General features: G+C 38.5%; 2 long non-coding RNA genes across 3 annotated transcripts in view; one reads left to right on the top strand and one right to left on the bottom strand.

The window, feature by feature from the left end:
- LOC141752297 (uncharacterized) overlaps positions 1-9,639 on the top strand; it is a 70,032-nt gene extending 60,393 nt beyond the window's left edge. The window contains exon 4 of one of the 2 annotated variants that reach the window (XR_012590204.1): positions 6,953-9,639. This is a non-coding gene — a long non-coding RNA (uncharacterized LOC141752297). The remainder of the gene's footprint in view (positions 1-6,952) is intronic. The other variant, XR_012590202.1, reaches the window with a different exon arrangement.
- On the bottom strand, positions 1,749-15,528 carry LOC141752306 (uncharacterized). Its single transcript, XR_012590205.1, has 3 exons — positions 11,797-15,528; positions 10,586-10,673; positions 1,749-2,007 (listed from the first exon to the last, which is right to left on the bottom strand). It is a non-coding gene; the product is annotated as an uncharacterized LOC141752306 (long non-coding RNA).
- Between the last annotated feature and the right edge of the window lie 1,478 nt (positions 15,529-17,006).

The raw sequence follows: 17,006 nt of genomic DNA, 5'->3' as shown, positions 1-17,006 counted from the left end.
ATTTTTGACATACTATGACTTTTTTATACGTTGTAAAAAGTGATAAAAAAAGTCATAGTTTAGTATGTCAAATTTTTTTTTTTTAAAGTAATAGTATAGTCTGTTGAAAAAGTTATAGTATGGTATGTCGAAAAAAAGTTATAAAAAGTCATAGTATAGCATGTCGAAAAAAGTCATAGTATAGTATGTCAAAAAAGTGATAAAAAAGTCATAGTATATTATGTCGAAATTTTTTTTTAAAAAAAGTCATAGTATAGTCTGTTGAAAAAAAAGTCAAAGTATGGTATGTCGAAAAAAAGTTATAAAAAAGTCATAGTATAGCATGTTGAAAAAAGTGATAAAAAGTCATAGTATAGCATATCGAAAGTATAGTATATCAAAAAAAGTGATAAAAAAGTCATAGTATATTATGTCGAAAAAAGTCATACGATAGTATGTCGAAAAAAGTGAAATAAATTCATAGTATAGTATGTCGATAAAAGTGATAAAAAAAGTCATACTATAGTATGGTTAAAAAAAAGTATTTGTCTAGAATGTGAAAAAAAGTGACAAAAAGGTCATAGTATGTCGAAAAAAGTGATAAAAAGTTATAGTATAGTATGTCAAAAAAAGTGATAAAAAAGTTATAGTATAGTAGGTCGATAAAAGTGATAAAAAGTAATTCTATAGTATGTTGAGAAAAAAGTGATAAGATTGTTTGTTGACAAAAAAGTCATAGTATAGTATGTTGAAAAAAGTCGTAGTATGTCAAAAAAAAAGTGAAAGTCATAGTAGAGTATGTCAAAAAAGCGATAAAAAAGTCATAGTATAGTGTGTCCAAAAAAGTAAAAAAAAGTCTTAGTATCGCTTAGACTTTTTTCGACGTACTACACAATGTTTTTTTTTTAACTATTACTTTTTTATTACTTTTTTGACATACTATACTATGAAGTTTTATGACATACAGTACTATGACTTTTATATCACTTTTTTCGACATACAATACTTTGATTTTTTATCGTTTTTTTCAATATACTATACTATGACTTTTTCGACATACTGTACTATTACTTTTTATCACTTTTTTCGACATAATATACTATGACTTTTTTTCAAATTTTTGAAACATACTATACTATGACTTTTTTCGAAATACTATACTATCACTTTTTTTACTGTTTTTGACATACTATACTATGACTTTTTTCAGCATACTATGCTATGACTTTTTAATCACTTTTTTTGACATATGATACTATGACTTTTTTTCACTGTTTTCGACATACTATACTATGACTTTTTTGCAACATACTATACTATGACTTTTTTCAATACACTATACTGACTTTTATCACTTTTTTTGACATACTTTAACTATTACGTTTCTATCACTTTTTCGACATACTATACTATGACTTTTTTATTACTTTTTTCGACATACTTTACTATGACTTTTTTGATGTACTGTAGTCCCTAAATAGTCATAAAATACGTCATATGTCTAAAAATTCATAGTATAGTATGTCAAAAAAGTTAAAAAAAAAGAAGTAAAAAACAGGTATTAGTATAGTATTTAGAAAAAAGTCATACTACAGTAAGTAAAACAATTAAGTCATCATAGTATAGTGAGCCTATGTTGAAAAAAGCTAAAAATAAAAGTCATAGTGTAGTATGTCTAAAAAGTCTTAGCATTGTATCTAAAAAAAAAATCGTAAAAAGTCATAGTACAGTATGTCATAAAAATGTTGTAAAATAGTGTTACGCCCCTCTCTTGGGCAGCCCTATTGGGGCGATCAACACTCTACCACTGACCCAAACCAAACACAGAAGACACCTTTAAGACTCTCAAATCCATAGGATTTATTAACAAGGAAATATGAAAAAGACAATATCAAGTCCTAAGCTGAGAGGCAGCAAAACCAGCAGTCCTCACACCAGAAGCCTCTTCCTTCTGCTTCTGGCATGGGAGCTTTAAAGAACTTTCTTCCCAACCTCGCTGAGCAAATACAGCACACCTGGGCAGAGCTACTGGAGAGGGTGAAAGGGACAGCAGCACAGAAAACACATACAGCCGTAACAGTGTCATTAAAATGTTATAAAAACAAAAAGTAATAGTATGTGGAAAAAAGTCATTATCTAAAATTACGACGTCGTGGTTGTCATAATTAGCACATGAATTCTTGAGTTGTGGCCAAAACATGTTTTGTGATGTCACAGTGACCTTGACCTTTGACCTTTGACCACCAAAAACAAATCAGATGATCCTTGAGAAAGTCACTTTATAGTATTTCATAATAAGTCACAGTATAATATGTCGTAAAACAAAGTAGACATACCACAGTTCACAGCCATTCATTTTAATTAATATTAGTTGTCTGAATCTTAACCAATCCAACTGACATTTAAAACCAGTGACGTTCTTGGCTGCAACCCACATCTCTCTCTGTCACAGCGCAATGAAGCAACAGCAGAGACAACAGAGCACTGGAAACACTGGCATAATGCGTTGCTGGAGGGAGAAAAGTGACATCATCCTGAACACTACTGGACACCACAAGCTTCCTGTTTTTTCCTCTCACAAAACATAATGGGAGTTTGTCTCTATGGTGGTGTCCAGTCTTTGTATCTGTCCTCAGGAACAGGAAATCCATGCTGAAGGCATGCTGTGGCTCTCCAAAAGAAAGTGATGACTGCAGAGAAAACCCTTTTAACATAAATACTGTCATAGCAGGTCAGGTCTAACTGCTGTAATGATTTCGCAAGTTGTCTACCAGCACACAACAAAGAAATAGGTTAAAACACTATGATTATTTTTCTAAATATTGGTAGATTGTGAATTTGTGTTTTTATAGACATCTTTAGTGCGAAATAACATAATGTTGCTGAGATTTTTTTTTCTTTTTTCGCCATGTTCGGTATGGCTAAATGAATCATCAATTGTCTCATGTCTCTGTCTTTATCTAAATTGTATTATAAAGTCAAAACGCAGTACAATACATCTTCAGCACAGCTATCACGGCAAGTAATTGAACATATCAGTTCACCGCAGCTAATAAGACCTAGTTTTGTAATGTAGGAATTGTACATTGACAAACGGATTGCATTTACTTCTTCCCGCCCTGCTTATTATCAGTAACTCGTAATATAAATATGCAAATCTGCTGCTTGAACTTTACAATCCTCCTTTGAGGCTATTCATCTCCTTTAAAGTGTTCATTTACATGTGGAGAGCCCCCATGCATCAAGCCGTGTCATTTTGAAAGCAAATATTAATCAATTTTGCATTGTGGATTGCCCCGGAGCAGTGTGTAATACATGCGGTGTCTTTGCCGAGATGGATGTACGTATGCAGACGCCTCTCTGCTCAAACTTACTGATGATAACTGTGGAGAGGCTGAGGACTCTGTATCACTAAGCTTTATCATATTAGGTGCACACATGCCCTGGGGCCTTTTTTATATCTGTATTTACAGACAAAGCAGTTGTTGCCTTCATGCTAATTCCCTTTATCCCACCTAGATGCATCCATATCCAACGATTATGCTGGTATCCTAGAGGATAACTTATTTGTCTTGCTTGCTTTGGAAATATACTAGGAAATAAAGTTGTAGATATGGTCTTTCTGATGGATGATTGCAACGAATCTGCAGAGCCAGCTGGTATATTGGCTTACTGGCAGTGGCACATGTGTTAACGGACACTGAATCATCCATATCGTCTAACCGAGACTGGCACTGCCTATTTAGTTCATAATACCTACTGAGCCACTCATGATAATCTTTCATAAACAAGCTGAAGTTTATCTGAGTCATGCAAACTGGTCTGTTTCAGCCGACACGGTCTGTTAATGTTAATACCAGTCAGAACTCATTAACCTCACTCCACTGGGCCACAGCATGGCTATTCACTTTCACAGGAAGCTACATCAGTTTCACTTGAGTGTAATGCGTTGGAATAATACTGTGATTTCCTGTGCTCAGGCTCATAGCCCATGTAATTTGCTTCTCGGCATCATAATGTTGCTCTAATGAGCTCCCAATGTAGTGTCATGTTTTCATATGGTGGGCACTGCTAATATCATCTGCTGGTGATGGGCCTTGTTACAGAGCTTTAGAAACTGAGATGGATTCAAGTTGTGTTTGTCCATCTGCTCGTACCGTATGCACTGAGCTTCTCTCATCATGGCTGGCTTAGCAAGGAAATATCTGAGTCAATTTTGGGTCATTCTGTTGAGACTGCAAAGATTAAAATATGGTAATAATATTATTTTCTGTAAAAAAAAAATATATAATAATATACAGTATATATAGATTTGGGCTGTTAAAGTTAACGTGATAGTAACGTGTTAACGTAAATTTGTTTTAACGCCACTGATTTCTTTAACGTATTAACGCAACTTGTAATTTTTAGGTTGTAGCGGGATCAGTTTTAAAGCTAGCCGCGAAGGAGGCTAAATAACGCTACGAAGTTAGTTTGCGATTAACATGATTAACTATGGACAATCGTGATTAAATATTTTAATCAATTGACAGCCGTAGTGTAAACCAATAGAAATCATGCACACAGTTGCACTGCATCGTTGGCCAATCAAAGTGCTCTATGATCCTGTTTTCTGATTGTGTGTAAACGCAACCAGGCCTTACAGAGCAGCCTTGACAAGCCATCATACTGACTAATACCACATGAGGCCAGGCTGCTGGTTTTTCGGAGAAACCTTACCAAGCAATTTGACAGGCTGGAAACAACAATCCTGATAAAGCCAAGCTAGCAACTAAGTAAAAACGGAGCATACAGCAAATACAGCAGCCTGCCCCCATTTCCCTAAGGGCTCCCTCCTACTCAATAGCGTCAGACACGGCAGACAAACGATGATAAAGTGATCCTCTCATGACTTTGACAGGGACGACAGACAGCAGCAGGGCTGGCCCACGCAATAACGCCAGTCAACCAGGCTCTTGCTCAAAGCACAGCACTGAGACACGCGTTTCATCTGCAACAATGCAGTCAAAGTAAACACCTACGCTCACAGTCATGCTCCTAATTATTGCCAACAGCTTGTTAATAAATAAAGGCATATTGCTGCTGTCAGATCAGTAGCACACGCCTTTTGGGGGGGATTTGAGATGAACACACATGCATTTCTAGATAGTATAATAGGGTTTGAATGGCTTTATTGAGGACTTAAGGGTTATGAATTTTGTTCTTAATGTTCAGAAACCTGAAAATCTATAGCTCAAGTAAAAACAATGGTTCATTCTGGGGGGGGTTTATATAATTTTTTGGGGGGGGGTCCTTAAAAAATGCCAGTGTTTCGCACAATAAATGGGACATTATCTGTACAACATATACATAATTTTAGACTAATATGTCAGTAAAGGAGTTATCTTATTTCTTTTAGGGATATTTTTCTTTATTTTGTGTCTGTATTGCATTGAAAACTATTCAGGAGTAACAAAAATGATGCGTGTTTTGTCTTCCCTGTGCATTTGAGAAATAACATAGGTTCTTAAATGTACTATATAATTGATCTTGGACACATTCAAACTAAGGAAAGTGAAAATCTGCAGTGTTGCAGCAACAATCACACTGCAATAGTATCAGGACCACCCAATCAGAGGTCAGCCAAAAACCTTTCTGTGTAGAATTGAATTGTTTTTTTACTGATGAATAGATATTGCTCGGCTTTAGACTATGATACATATACTATAACTCACTATGTAACTCTTTATTATTTGGACTTTCCCCTCCATTTGTCATTCACCACGTACACTGAGGTGCTACTGGGAAGCCAACAACCACAGCACAAACCAGAGTTTCTGACTGTCGAAATATTTACAAGTAGCCTAAATGAAAACAGTGTTTTTAGTTTGTACCAATACGGGTCGAATCATTGCCTTGCTTTGTCTGCCGGTGTGATTTTAAAGCACCATATTTTGATTTGAAGAAGCTCAGGAAATACAACAAGGCCACTAAGAGAGTGGTAGACCCAAAAGGTCAAGCATGTAATATCAAGGAGACAGCGCACTTGTCTCCAGTGCACAATAGCCTTCCGGGAGCAAACAGCCTCTAGCCATTTCAACATACGCCATCCATTTCTCTGTTAATTATAGTCATATTGCTGTATATTGAAGTCCAGCGTTCCTTAACATATTCTTTGTTTTGAGCCCTTTTTGTCTCAGGTAATGGAATGTCAGCTTGGCGTGATTCCCGCGTGTCGCAGAGTGTTGATCAAAGTGACCTCTGCACCCCTCGGCTCTTGCAAATCAATACACGCAGTCAACAGGAGCTGACAGAGGCAGGCACAACATATAATAAATGACAATTCACCATCACAATGGCAAGAGCATATCTGACAACTACTGCTCATGGCAGTAATTTTCATGTGATGCCAAGCTGTTATGTTCAAAGTGGGATTCATTTGCCAGGACTGTCTCACACAGATGCTGATATTACAAGGCTGACTTGTAAGCACCTCATCCCCCAGTCATACGTTCCTGCTGAAGCTGTCCCAGCCAAGTGCTGACAGAGGCAACGGCATTACAGTTGTATCTTTTTATTGTTGTTGTCTGTCAAAGGGAGCTTATATTGAAAGCAATTTTCCTCTTAAGGGACCAAATTGTTCACAGAAAATTGTAACTGCCATCGCTTGGAGATGATTGGCTGCATCTTTTGGCAGCCAAGAATGGAAGGATTTCATATGTGGGAGGGGAGAGGAAGAAGAAAAAAAAAAAAAGAAGCAGTGCATATCAAAAGATGTGTTGTGAAAAATGAGTGTGAAATTTCACACGCTCCGGATGATGAAAATGGCTGCTGTTTTGCCAGGTGGAGGGGAAATAAAAATCGGATGTGTGACATGCGAAAAGGTAGAGGCGATGTGTTGTGGGTTTTGGGAGATGCAGGTTTTATTATAAACTACACTGTGGGCCTATCAGAAAAAAAACTGAGACTGACCATTTCCCTTCATGTTTTGCAGCTTTGTACGGATCAAGAGGATTTGTTTCTGCTGGCAGCTTGCCCGTCACCTGAAAGAGAAAAGCCAACTAAAGGAAAAGGGACTTCTGGGTTGTGTTGTGGCCTAGTCGACCACAACTGATGCCAAATGTCAAATCTGCTACTTGAGTTGGGTCAAAGTCAATTAGAGAAATGTCACATGCATAGCTCTGACAGGTGTTTCAGCAACTTAGCTTTTTTTGTAAACTTGCTGTAAACTGTTGGTGAATGTTTCTGCCTGTCACAGAGCTCTGTAGATTTACTGTATGATGGCTTATGGAGCTACCATTGTGCAATAAGTACATCATTCTGTTGACATCTGCATTCGGCTTCTTTATGAATACGTGCCTTGTACGATACACATACAATGGAAACATATCATCCTCTGTATTAAAGCATCAGTAGGCAGAATGTTTTTGGCATCACTGGGCAAAAAATAACCTTTCAGCATATTGTAATTCAAGTGTTCTGAGAGATAAGTGGACTTCTGCACCTCCTCATGGCTCTGTTTTCAGGCTTTAAAAAATCTAGCCCGTGACGGGAGACTTTGGCCTCCTGTTGGCTGTTCATTCAACGGAGGCAGCTGTCAATCACGAACTCCGATCAAACCAGGCAGCGCTGATCAAATATGAATTAATATTCTGTTGTTGTAATGCCTATTTCTCGCCTCAAATGTTTTCAGAAACATCTTGTAGTGTACTGTTTAGCTGTGAAATGAGAAAGTGTGCTCCGGCTGGTGGGCGGTGCTTGGTATTTCCTCAACTTATATCAACATGGCTGCCGGGTCACAAACTTTTTCATTTAACTTTTTGAACATTTTATGTGAGAAATAGGCATTACAGTATAAGAACATTGATTCATATTTGATCAGCGCTGCCTAGTTGACCGTTTGATCGGAGATCACGAGTGATTGACAGCTGCTCAGAGACGGCAAGGCTCCAGCTCGGCTCTGATTGGTTGTTTTCCTCCGGTTTGTGAAATCTTGCAGATGCCATTAGGAGCACCGGAGGACACCGAGGCACATGTTTTTTTTCAGATTACCTGTCTCGTGCACTACTGTCACTATGCCACTGGGGTGTCACGCAGTAATCCTATTGTTTACACCATTTTTGAAATAGAAGTAACACTGTTGTTAAACAAAAAAAAAGTAAAACTGTAAGTTCACCATTCATTGCCAGAGTTCGGTCAGTCTCACTGTAGTTGTTTCTGCTCCGTCTCTGTCTATTCTCCAGTAAGCAACCCCCTCCTCCTCCTCCTCCACCACTATCCAACAAGTCCCTGCAGCTGCTGCTAATTGCCCAGATCCTGACATTTCTCTTACTATGGACATAATGAATTATGAAAGTGTCAGACTAAGCCCGACCTCCCTCTGCACACACACGTAAACACACACATTCACATGCACACCTTCCCGCACCTCCCAATAAACCTATTTGTTTTGGGGCTGGCTTGCCCCATCCATTAGTTGTTATTGTTTTCTCTAAACATGACATTGATTCAATTTACCACCAATCAATTTCGAATGGTTCTGACATTCAGATATGACCTTAAAGCCAGGCACACCAAGAACTATGATTAGGATTAAACTTTTGTTAATGAGGTGATTTCTCTTCACACGGGGCCGTGTGACACGATCCAACAGAAATGGTCAGTAAAAATTAGATCAATTATTGTGAACGAAACCGCTTTAACTCGATTACCCTATGCACCCGCTAGTTTGTGTAATTAATAACCCCCCTCTCAGCTGCATAGAGCAGTTTATTAATAACAGTCTATATCTGTGCTCCTTAATGAAATGGCAGGAGCCAGGCCATCCATTCTGCAGGTAATGTCATAATCAATGGTGCACAACACACATGTTAATTACCATAGTTATTAATTGTTACAGTCGGATTTGAATGCTACATGCTGTCAGCTCCTTTGTCCTGCTATGTATAGCAATCAGTGGATTGAAAATGGCAAATCTAATTAGCCATTCAGCAAGCAGGCTGGGAATCCAAATGAGACGGTATCAGCCCTGACAGCTGGCAACCGAGGCGCCGTTCACACTGGGCCGTGAACAAAACCAGCATTATCCACTGCCCCGGGAACAACAGGAAAAGGCATGTATCGCAAACTAATAAATACATTCACAGCAGCGGCCTGCCATATCACACAATGGTCTAATGAAATGCCTGCTTGATGCCTTTGTTTGGGTACAAGGAGTGTTTATGCATTTATCTGTACAGGGTGCACCTCGCCCATCCAGCAGGCAGCGGAGAGTCATTTATGAAGAGAGAGATTCTGCACCAAGTGGTACTCCTGGTAAATATATTCAGTTATGTAATGACATGGTCATATGGGAATAGGTTTTCTTTCATTTGTTTGTATTAACTAATTTCCTGAATAATTTCCAGATATGTTTCAAAATGTTTAACCATTGTATTTAATGACAAATTACATACATTAAAGTTTATGATATTAATACAATACAATGTTAAAGGAACATTGTGTAGGATTTAAGGGGATATATAGACAGAAATTGAATATAATATTAATAAGTATGTTTTCATTAGTGTATAATCACCTGAAAATAAGAATCGTTGTGTTTTCGTTTCCTTAGAATGAGCAGTTTATATTTACTTATTACATGGCTTTGTTGAATACTCGAATCTGATTGGTCAATCACGGCTTTCTACGGTATGTTATTTTTTTATAGCAGACCGTTGCTATGGGCGCAGTTCTGATGTCGGATTTTGGCGAACCATTTTTGTGTCAAATTATTGATTTCTTATGCAAGTATCTGTGTAATAAGCAAGACAATGTACAGCTAGCGGGTCATTTTTGTGAAATTAACCTCTTCAGAGCAATCCAAAACCAGCTCGCTGTGCATTATCACTTAAATACTGTGCAGGTTTTCTTCACGGAGCAAGCTGCCATGTTTCTACAGTAGCCCAAAACAGACAAACCAAACATTGGATCTAGATAGGGCCGTTCGCGTTTTCACGTTTACGAGTCGGCCACAGTAGTTCTCCTACACGCTTTGGCACATGGGAAAAGTTTCAGCTGGTTGCAATCTGCAACCTCACCGCTAGATGCCACCAGATGTTACTCACTGCACCTTTAATAAATAATGTTCCCAGGCTGACAAACTAAAAGCCTAATGTGTGAGTTTTTGCAAACTCATGTTCCATCTGCTTTTCTATCTATAAAGAGTGAATGTATTCCGTTTTAAAAAGTAAACTAAAAACAAAATTCAGAATAATAAGTTCCCCTCAGACTAATCATTTAATTACTCACATGATTATGTGCTTCAGATAACTGCAAGTCTCTTTGAACATATCTGTCTTTAATCTGACCATTGTGGTTAGTTTGTGAGAGGAAATTGTGAGGAGATTATAAAAGGTCATTGAACAGGACATACTTAACTTAGCCATACACAGTCATTTTGTACTCATTACAGTGGATGATAGTATCATTTCCACTAAGGCCAGTCTCTATATGTGTTGTCCTCATAATAGCACATACTGTAATGATTATATCTGGTATTTCTGTGCATAATTTTACTTTAAATATAGTGGAAATTACAGTATGTACAGTAAGTACTGGAAGTTAACTCAGGGTTCAAGAGTCTTACAGCACTGAGGTCATCAGAGTGGCTGACGGTCCCACTGGTAGATGGTCACAGATCCACTTCCCGCTGTTCCTCATGTGCAGTGTACAACCTGCAGATAGCACAGCAGACACAAACACATCGTCAGTGTGAAAACAATCGATCGCCAAAACTTTTAAGTTAGTCTGTTTTCAGCTTTGTGATAATGCATTTTTTTCATCCAATGCCTTTTAAAGGGTTTATATAGCTCAAGAAGAAGTTTGAGAATTTATTCAACCCATAACTCATTTCACTGGACAGCAATGACATGCCAATAGAACTAAAGTGTAATTTATTTAAATATGCTTTTGGCGCATTGAGGGCAGCGGAAACAAGTTGTGTCCACCTGACAAATACAAGTCCAGTATTCTCTCTCTTCTACCTCCGTTTTTGGTTCTCTACCAACTGCTGAGGGAAATATCTGTCTCTTTAGCTGCTAATTGCTCCACTATGTTCACCAGTTATAGTCTCTAACTGTATCACCAGCTAGTCTTTAACTGTGTCTGTTTGCGGTTTGGTGCTGAGCAGGTAGTGAACAGTGGGTTTTTAGAGGTTTTTAGCTGAAAAAAGCTGCCTCCTGCGGCTGAAAATTATGCTATGAGTGGTGAGAATGAACCAAAACACTAAAGTTGTGGGTCGGACTGCTAAATCTAGGAGCTGACAAAGCTACATAAAGCTGAGAAGAGCTGCAGACTCAGGTGATAATTCTCTGTAGGTTCATCACTAGGAGCGACACCTTTCACATTGTTATTTGATACATTTTTATTATAAAAACATTGATAACTCCTATAAAAGCTACCATGTCATCCACTACAAAAGCTACATTTTATGAAATTGTTCTGAAGAGCGTATACAGTAATGAAATATGTTGCTATGCACTTGTGGACCCTGTCCGTCACACCTGTTCTGTGTGATTGGCAATACTGAATCACAAAACAAGTGATCATAGATACATTAGAAACTGCTGCTTGGAAATACATCAACCATGTTTAATTCAATGTTCTGTTGACACAACCACGCTGTAAGGTTTGGAGGTGGTGGACCTTTACAACCAGGACGAAAAAAAACAGGAGGATTGAGGCGTACAGCGAGCGTGGTGGAAAAGTGAGCAGCAACAGACCAGCCAGGATTTTTCCAGAGCTCACTTTTTTACTTGTGACTACAGACAAGTTACAAAAAAATCACAAAACTCTCACCAGTGGTTAGCAGACAGATGGACAACAAAACTGGGAAACACATGTAGCTGATTCCAGGATTAAGGTGACACTCAACCTGATTCTCCCTCTTTCACACACACCACACTGCTTCTCCAACCTGACACATATACCTGTGGTCCATACCAACAATGAAAGGCATATACCCACTCCTACAATCAATTTAACTTAGCATACAATATAACCTTAATATTTACATATAAAACGTACAAATGAATATTACATATTACAAATTAAATAATATGCATGATGAATGGAAGAAATATCAAACAAAAGCCAACTTAACAAACAAACAAACAAACACCTCTACCCCACTCCCCTCTCTCTTCCCTGGCACTTGGTTCAGCCTAACAAGCTAATTGAAATCAGCTGGAGACCTGTGATTGAAGTTTCAGGTGTGCTCCCTGAAAACACTTCCCCCGGAAGAAGGCCTCAAAGAGAGAGTTCCTAGAGGAGTTCCCCAAAATAAAAGCACAATATATAAACCTGAACTTCCTGTATTAGTCCGTTTTCTTGAACTTAACACAGTCAATTCACGTGTGTGTGTGTCTTTTTCCATCTTAGTGAGGGGGGTGGTCTGCAGCTCCCTCAAACACGCAAACTCAGCAGTTTGAAATTTATCCACTTTAGAGTTTTTGTTGGTGGAAAATGTCTCAGTGTGGATGGGAGAACAACCTGCACACACACACACATACACACACACAACCATCCATATTTAAAGCAGACAGCAGCTTGTGTCTCCATCCAGAGAGCACCTGTAAATAATGCAGTGTTAAAGGTGGCAGCCAGGAGAGAATTAGAGGGCGAACAGGTGGATGGACCCCCCACCCCCACAGCGACACACTGCCACGCCAAGTCTCACTGTCAGCCTCTCCATCCGCAGTCTTAACACCACAGGTGCTGAGCTCCAGCGCGGCAGGCCCAGGGGGGCCGCCGGCCTTTCCTCTCGCCATACTCAAAGCAGTGATGGGCAATAAAAACACTTCACACCTTAAGTGAAAGATACGACTTTAAATATTTTACACACATTCTGCATATGCAATTTATCCACACCTGGCTGTTAGGAGCAACAACATCTGGTAGCTGTTGCTTTAGAGGCAATTAATTCTTCATCCAAGCGACCAGGGTCCTTTCTGAAAATGCGGGAGAAGGACTGATGTGTTACTTAGATGAGTACAAATGTAAAGATTACAATGCAGTTTAGTAGCATCGATACCTACCGGTGAAACTAAAACGTCAACAACTTTTTATTCATTTAACAGCAGCCAGAGACATCTGGAAGAATCCAAATTTGGAATTTTATTATTTCTTTATATTATTATATATTATTTTATATTTATTATTATTTAAAAAAAATCTAATTTAGATTAATTTCTCTACATTTTCAGGATAATATGAAAGAACGGAATCGTCATACTGTAACTAATATATGAATATTATGTACTATTGAAAATTATTATTAGTTGATTAAATATGAATTTATTTAAAACACAATGGTATATTTTTAAATGCTGTTTTAGATGCCTGCACTCACTGATTTGGAAAAGTAAGAGACAACAATGACAAGTGATAGAAATGCTGATTTTGTGTCCTGACAACATTCAAGCCAGAGGCACTTGTGTCCCTCTACTGATGAATTGAGTAGATAGATCGGCTAATTGTCTGGCTGAGTGTAATTTTGGAGGGCCACGTGTCCACGGAAAGAAAACCGATCTGGGTAATGATGAAAAACAACTGTCTCGTGAAGCCTGAAGAAAAACTAAAAACAAAGATTTTAAGATAGCTCAGTGACTGAGTAACTGCTGAGTTAATACTTATGGCTATAAACATTTAGGTTGATTACACTACTTTGACTTCATCAGAAACTGACCTTTGAAGACAGTAAATAAAACTGGTTATCATGATGGAGTTAAAACAACACCTAAGTGGTATATTGAGTTAGGACTGATTGGTTTAAAACCGTTCACCCTCCATTCTTTTTCATCTTTAGTGCCGGAAATCACTGCTTTCCTGTTGTCTTAATGGCCTTAGACATTTACCTTCCTCCTGCACTGATAGGATTCCTTTGTTTATTGCTGTCTTTTCCCATGGGAATGAAAGTCGATTTGGAGTTCGGTGCTAAGTGAGAACTGTCCTGCATTCTCATGTACTGTGTCACAACAGGGGGGGACACCATATTACCCTATGGGACGGTGTTTACTATGACCATACTAACACCAAGGCCTATGTGCATGTCATGGATGTGAGAACCACAGCAATGAAATCTTGACAAGGTTATAAAAGAACAAAACAGTCCTCTGTTAGTGGGAAAGAACAGGGAAGTCTGACGGAGAAGTATATCTGTTTTGAGAGAATTTTCCAGTTTAAGGTCAAGGGGGTAAAAAGGACTTGTTGTGGTGGATAGCAATTATTGGAAATTCTCCACAGAATAGGTTAATGTACACTCTGTCTTCTGTTTGTTTGGGTTTGCCTAATGTTTGGGTGAACGGAGAGCTGCAGCCCGCAGTGCAGGTGAGGTTAAACTACTGTAATCCTGCTAGTTTGTTGGGAGGGTGGGGTTAAGGTGTTAGATGGACACTGGTTGTGCTGGCTGTTTATCATAAACACAGCCTAGCCCAGAGAGGTCCATCTGCTTTGATTTTATTTAGTGATTCCCCCCAGGGGCCCTGAGCTGGAGCGAGAATAACAATACTTGAGCCCATCTGTTCCTGTAGAACCAGCCCCGGCTAAATTACCACACGCTACGAGCGGCTGGCATATGCTGTGGCATAAAGCTACAAGAGGGCATTGTGTGCCAGCTGTTCTGTTGACAAATACTTATCTGGCACTTCTGAAGTCAGCTTGCTAAGCTGGTTTCAAGTTTGACTAAAAAATAAACGAGGTAAGGTGTGGAATAGGGTTCCTGTGGGGGAGATGCATGTATAATACATGCCGATTTATCTCGGGGTATCGTTTTGTCAGAGATTGTCTGGGGAATTGGGTCACTGAATGTAGACTTAATCTGAACATATAGGCCAGATAGAAGACTAAAGCCAACCAAGTGGTCAAAACAGACTATACTTATTGTAATCTTTCTCATCTTCCCGCAAACATGACAAGCTGTGATCTTATTGTTGTTGTATGTTTACAAGTCGGTGGATGATCACCGTGTCAGAAGCCTAAATTGGGCTTGATCATGTTAATCCTATCAGCAAAGGATCGGATCTTTGTTGGAGTGGATAACACACACGTCTTACACGTACAAATACACCAAAAAGCCAGGATTTACAAGGATTTACTGCTATAGCCTCCAGAAACTCCCTGGAAGAATTAATAATATTATAATAAATCGTATGAATAATAAAATGAATAATAATGATAATAAGCAATCAAGGGGACATCTCATTGAAAACATACAGCCACTGCTTCCTCATGCTGCTCCCAGTAGAGCGCTTACATGGCCAGTCATATAACTCCATTAAGTGTTGTCATATTATCACCAAACTAAGATTACAGCACAGTTTTTATTTTCCCTAATTGTGTAATAATGTGTGAGATTTTCAATTCAAGGCCAGTAAAGACACTAAAATGCGAGTCTCGCAGTAAGACATGATACTTGACAGGTTTGTGCTAAACTAACCACCAACCATAAGCTACCAACATAAACTTATGGAAATATACAGAACATTTTACATCACAGAAAGACTGTTTCTGTATGCATTGCTGCTTCTTACAGTTTAAAGGTAAGTTTAAAGCACCCTGTTTTAGCTGCACCAATAACAGAATCCAGAAAAAATCATTCTGTATATCAACTTGAGCAAAAATAGCTCAATAACAAGTGTCTTTCAGTAGCCACCATTGTCAGTGAAGCAGCTACAACTCTGTTTGTACTGTAGGCCCACACAATGCATTTACAGTAATGACAGCATGGCAAAAACTGTACATTAACATAAAGTTAAAAATTTCCCAATTCACTAAAAAGCATTTAAAGGCCAAAGCGGGCTTAGTATGTGAAAACAGCTATTTGTATTGTCTCATAGTATATAGGTCGCTAGATGTGTGTGTAGGTCTAGAATGTTTTTAAATTTAACTTAATAAAATGCTGAAATCTCAGGTTGAATGTTTAAAAGTCTGTGGCACCTCTGACCTCACATAAGTGATGTCACGATGTACTGACACACCCTGGAGTACAGCTCTACAACACGTTTAGCTGGTGTTGAATTAATATTTAAAGGGACAGTGTGTAACATTTAGGAGGATCTATTGGCAGAAATAAAACATAATATTAATAAGTATGTTTTCTTAAGTGTATAACCACCTGAAAATAAGAATTGTTGTGTTTTCATGTGCCACCATGTTTCTCCAGTAGCCCGGAACGTACAAACCAAACACTGGCTCTAGATGGGGCCATTTGCGTTCTCTCGTTGGCCACCGTTGTTCTCCTACACCCTTGGCTCACTGGAGAAGCTTTAGTTGGTTGCAATCTGCAACCTCAACATTAGATCCCGCCAGTTCCCACACACTGCACCTTTAAAAAAGGGAAATGTTAGTGAATGCCCCCATTCATTTCTAATTGGAGGAGTCTTTCCTTTTATGTGCTGCTGATTGTATCCCTTAGTTACCATTCTTGCTGAAGGGAAATAGTAAGTTAATGTAAAAGTAATACATTGCATGTAGATTGAGCATTATAGCATCACACAAAAATAATCAGTTTCTACTGTAAGTTACCTACTCTCCATGGTGGCTTTCCATCCTCACTAGTGTCTCAGTACTGTGTATGTAAAATACATTTCTCAATTTCTCTCAATTTTTTTTTTTGTGATTAAAGGTATAATTTGTGATAGTTGTCGGTTGCTATTTGTAAACACACGACATTCAAAGTTGGCCTCTCCTCCTCAGCTCAACAAGGAAGAGAGAGAGAGAGAGAGCAGCGATGGTTCAGCGAGCTATAGAGTGAATGAAGAGAGGGAGCGGCGTTAATGAGAAGCAGTGAATCAGACAAATAAAACGTTATTGCTGAAGCCCAGAAACATCCCGAACACCGCAAAATAAAAAGAAAAGAGAAAATACAGGCACCACCACACACTTTTAGTTGGTCGGAAGTGATTGAGAGGTATATACATTGTTTTTAGAAACATTTCTGCATATTATACCATTAAACATTTGTGACAAGGAGACGGCAATCTCCTTGAAAACTCACACATCCCCTCCCA

This window comes from Sebastes fasciatus, chromosome 2 (genome assembly GCF_043250625.1).
Source record: "Sebastes fasciatus isolate fSebFas1 chromosome 2, fSebFas1.pri, whole genome shotgun sequence".
Classification (NCBI taxonomy): domain Eukaryota; kingdom Metazoa; phylum Chordata; class Actinopteri; order Perciformes; family Sebastidae; genus Sebastes; species Sebastes fasciatus.
The sequence above is the reverse complement of the archived record's forward strand: the minus strand, read 5'-3'. Positions and strand labels throughout refer to the sequence as shown.